This window comes from Parambassis ranga, unplaced genomic scaffold (genome assembly GCF_900634625.1).
Source record: "Parambassis ranga unplaced genomic scaffold, fParRan2.1 scaffold_21_arrow_ctg1, whole genome shotgun sequence".
NCBI lineage: Eukaryota > Metazoa > Chordata > Actinopteri > Ambassidae > Parambassis > Parambassis ranga.
Genome location: NW_021144767.1, coordinates 9,187,207 through 9,192,651, shown reverse-complemented (window position 1 = coordinate 9,192,651; position 5,445 = coordinate 9,187,207).

Here is a 5,445-nt window from a genome sequence, read left to right as displayed (position 1 = left end):
TGTATTTTGACATGAAGAACATGTATAAAGAAAAGTGAAGTTAACATGATGGACACTTAATGATGGAGGAAGATGAACATCAGGGATCAGTGATTATTTCTTCTCTGCAGTTTCAGTCCATCCATCAACAGCTGTGGATATATGAGCTAAACTGACAGACTGAGGAGGACTCATGCTCTGTGGTCTCTGTGTACCTGAGAGTCTTCAGACTACAATCTGGACTGTTGAGTAAAGCAGACAGCAGCTCCACTCCTGAGTCTCCTGGATGATTGTAGCTCAGGTCCAGCTCTCTCAGATAGGAGGGGTTGGAGGTCAGAGCCGAGGCCAGAGAAGCACAGCCCTCCTGTGTGATCAGACAACCTGACAGACTGGAGGAACAAAACATGTCATGAACTCAAGAAGAAAGAAGGAAAATCCAACAGATCTTCAACATGAACATGAAGCAGAATTTAACTGATGATCAACAAGCTGGATCCTGACCTGAGAGTCTCCAGTCTGCAGTCTGGACCCCCTAATCCGTGAGACAGCTGCTTCACTCCTGAATCCTGCAGGTCATTATTATCCAGATCCAGCTCTCTCAGACTAGAGGACTGGGAGCTGAGGACTGAGGACAGAGCTTCACAGCTTCTCTCTGAGAGGTTACAGCTGCTCAGCCTGAAAGAAATGAAATGTGTACATTTAACAATACTGAATAATTGTAAGAAGTAGAGCAGTGCAATGAAAAAAACAATTCTACAACATGAAAGGACACTATTGTCTAAGCTTAGTAATGTCAGTGGTTATAATTTGTGAATTATGTTTGTACATTTTTTATTATTAATCATCTCTCATTTCTATGGCAGAGAACAGGAATCAGCCAATCAGAAAAAAATGTATTGTTGCCAGGTGAGGTCTGAGATTCAGCTGCAAGCACACGGTGCAGCAGACGTTATGGCATATAGGGCAGGCCAGGAGTGAGAGACAGGGAGCGGGTTTCCTTCTATATTGATCCTCCCTCTGTGTTTCAGTCACTTCATGTGAACTGATTGTGTGCTGATCAACACAAGCAGACACATCAGCACAGATTCATGTGAACTAAGTTACCTGTTGTGCAGCTTTTTTTGGAGGCTTTGGGTAATCTGTTTCTAATCTGTTTAATCTGATCTGTTCTGTGAAGTCTCTAAAACCTGACAGTGCAGCTGATGGCCTCATTGGGAATACAGTGAAACAGAAATGTGGTTTTTGTGGTTAAAGTCATGGTGGCACAGAGGTAGACAGTAACAGATGTAAACATTTTGTTCTAATAACCTGTTAGTGTAGTGCCACCATGAGGCTGACAGAACTGTTTCATTTTCAGTTGGTTTTATATTTGTCATCATGGCTTAAAATAAATAAGGAGTTATTGAATCTCTCAGTAATAGTTGTTGAGTTAACCCTTTACTTCTGTCAGTATAATAGCTGTTGAAATCCACCAGAATGCAGGAAATGGCTTCTACTTCATCCAAAATGTTCTGGGGGAGGTAACTCTGATACTTTTCCACATTAAAACCATACAGCCTGTCCTTATTAGCTTTAGATATGATTCCAGCCTCAGACCTTTATGGTGTATTTCCAGGCTATTCTTTAAGGTCAGTGACTTCATATTGTTCATCTTCAGCAGTTTCTGTTTCATAACTTCCTAATGTTCAAAGGTTTTCTACTTTTCACAATAAAACAGCTTCATCTATTCAAAGTGTTTCAGCAACTTAAATTCAGACTGCAGATTCTCCAGCAATTCAGAGCAATCCTTCACATCATTCAGAGCAATGCTTCAGCTGCAGCAACCAAACTCACATTTTCTGCAGGAAATGCTTTCTAGTTAACTTTGTGTTCATAGTGTGTCAATTCATATTTTCGTCTTGTTTAATGAGTTGCAGTTTAATGTTATAGATGTACTTGCACAATCCATCATCATTTAATCTCTTGAGTGAAGCCTACATCTAGAAGGTTTCATTCCTAAATGTGTTTTGTTTGTAACCCAGTTTAAAATCCCCACATGTTTTAATGAGTGTTGATCATTTCAGTTCAAGTTTAAATGTGTAAGCATTTAAAATGTGATTTAAAAGGGTAAAAAGTGTTACATGTTTGTTGTGTTATGTTAAAGAATGTTGCTGAAAGATGTCCCACCAGCATAGATGGGGTTAATAACAAGTGACAGGACCGTGAGCACAGTGTGACACAGACTAGGAGAGGTGTGTCGGAGAAACATGTGTAACAGAGATTTTCTGTCTTCATTTCTAAGTTAGCAGTGCACAAAACGGTGTGTAACTTGTGTCTTAAGGTTGTTGACAGGACAATCTGTGAGAAGAAGTCTAGCAGCATACTGAGAGGCGGGAAGACTTTCAGCACGAAGTTCAGACGGTTTATGTTTGGTGCTAATGCTAAAGCTAGCTGTTAGCCACCTGGAAGAATAGATTCAAGTCAGTTGATGACAAGTGAAGGGACTTTTTCTAGCTCTAGTTGGACTCACTCAGTCGACTGTTTGAGGAGCTCATCTGCTGTTTTCCACCTGAGGACAGAGAAGAGACACGGACGGAGGTTGGAGCCACTAGGACTTGGGAGTTTCTTCCGGCAAGAAGAGAGGATAGAGACAGTAGACGGAGTCTGTGGTGAGATGCTGATGCTGAGCCTGCTCCTGTGACTGTTGGAGGACGGGACTGGAACACCTCAGGTGCTTGTTTTATTTTGCTCAGAGAGTGAAGCGGCCATTAAGTTTTGGGCGTCCACGAACACAAGCACCGCATCAGGCCTGCTGCGGTATATGTCAGTCTGTAATCATTTAAGTTGCCGCTTTATAGAGTGTATTAAGGTGTGGGGCCACAACTTTTGTTTAAGTGACCTTGAGGTTGGTAAACTGAGCTTCTGAATTCATTAGAGGGTTAAGAAAAAAGGTTATATTGTGTTTTTGCCTCCAAACAGCTGGAGTGTTTTTCTTTAAAAAAGTGACATTTGATGTTTAAGGCTCCAAAACAATATTCTAATTTTATTTTCATGTCTTAGTTCACCAGCATTAACCTTTTCTTAAATAACTGAGAATTATTTTTCTAAAACCTTGTGTTGTGTTACTTATTACTCACCTGAGAAAGGGCAGTGATTCAATTGCAGAGACATATGCAGACGTAGTTAAGATCTTCATTAAAAATATAATTTAAAGATGGCCATTTGATTGATGGGTTAAACACTGCACTTGTGTGTATTAAAGGGACATCCAAGATAATAATTAAAACTGAGTTAATCAGGGTTAAGAAACATTGGATAAATACTTTAAGGCCCCGTTCACACTGGAGAAAGTCATTCCAGCTAGAGTAGGATTGGGCCCTTAAATTGGGCCTTTAAACTGGATGCGTTTAGACCTATTTTCAAATCTGGCTAGCACACACTTGTGTCCACCCTCAATCCGGCTTCATCCAGCCTGTTTGCGGTCCTCCAAACCACTAGGTGGCACCTCGTAATATACAGAGTCTGTTCACACCGCGGTAGGGCCGCGTGTGCGCATGTGTTTTTTTGTCTCGTGTCGCGCCCCGTAAACCGGAAGTAGCACATCGCTAACCGGAAGTAGCATGTCTCTAGCTCGCCACATTTGCATTTGCGTTCTTGCGTTCACACCTGAGCCACATTGGAGCCAATCCGGCTAGATCCACCTCTCGTGGGTGGATCTAGCCGGTTGAAATCAAACTGGATACAGCCGGATTCGAGGTGTTCACACTCAGAAAAAAACACATCTGGATTGATCTGGATGCGGCCGAAGCCTGCTTAAGCCAAACGAGGTATAAAAGAACCTAAAAGCCTGCCCTCATCTGTAATGTGGTGAGAGTTGCTCCTCTGGCACTTCCTGTGTTTTTCATTTCTTGCTCGTTTCCTTGTTTTTGTTCTTTCCAGGCGCGATGGTCCAGCTGGGTGGAGTCATGGCTTCTTCTCACCTGGGTTCCGTTTCCCGTCATTCCGCCGGCTACATAAGCGCCGCCTCCCTTCTCCTCGGCGCCAGTTCTTCACTGCTATTTTCGTACTAAGCAACCAGCCACCTTTCTGTCCGTTCTAAGTGACCAGTGACTTACCTTGTTTTTTGCCTAGGCCTCCAGCCACGCCACCCGGTTGTTTCTCGCCCTGGACCTGAGTTGTGCTTCGCCCTCGTGGTTGTTTTTCGTTCCTCCTTCAAGTTACCTCGTAGTTCGCCCTTGTGGTTGTTTTTGGTTATATTTTGGACTCAGCTCAGTTTTCGCCTCAGTGGTAGTTTTTTGTTTTCTCTATTACAGTGAGTAAATGTACCTGCTTCTGGATCTCCGTCTGTGATCGCACATAACATCATCAATATGACTACAGAGGGGAGCGCTTCATGTTGTTGAAGTGTTTTCTATATTCACATATGTTTGTCGGAAATATTTTACACCAGAAAGTTCCAACAATTTTATCTTGGAACTCATTTGTACTTGTTATATCTGCAACTCATGCTGATATACAACTGAAAACAAAACCATGCTGCATCTCAAAGAGCTTTAGTAAACCCAAACCTCCCTCATTGATCAGACAACTTGACAAGAGTAGAGTTACAAAATCATAAAGTCAAAAAGCAAGAACTAAACCCCTACAGACATTCAACATCTGGGGTTGGGTGGGGTTAGTAATGCATCATAAGTTCAAAACAAAGGCAGCAAAATCCAACCGATCAACCAATGAAATGTGAAGACTGGATCAACACCCAGATTTACCCTGACCCGAGGATCTGCAGTCTTGGGACTTCAGAGCTCACCCCACCACAAACTTTACATCACAACACATAAAACTATTAAGACTGACCTCAGAGTCTGCAGTCCACAACTCTCCAGAAAACCACGTAGCTGCTCCACATCCTGCAGGTGGTTCCAACTGAGGTCCAGATATCTCAGCTGGGAGGGTTTAGCCTTCAGAGCTGATCCCAGAGAGCTGATCTCTGACAAACCACAGCCACACAACCTAATAAAACAATACAAGACATTGATAGAGCCATTGATACCACTGATCATCTAATAATATGGGATAACATTAAAACATACAGATTACTGTTACTGGGAGGGAAGAAAATAATAATTATTCACTGAATTACTGAGCAACATTTGAACATATGAGTAGATCTGATTGGTCATCAGAGCAACAGTGACTGAAGATACACATGTCTGTGGTCCTTTTCTGTCTGTCAGTCCTGACAGATGATTTAAACACTGGACCTCAGCCTAATAATAACATTAACTGACCTAAGAACCTGCAGTATGCAGTGAGGACTGTCCAGTCCAGCACATAGCTGCTTTAGTCCTGAATCCTCCAGCCTGTTCTGGCTCATGTCGAGCTCTGTCAGATGGGAGGGGTCGGACTTCAGAGCTGAGGCCACAACTTCACAGTGAGTCTCTGAGAGTTTACAGTCAGAAAGTCTGTGATGACAGAAATATCAGAACA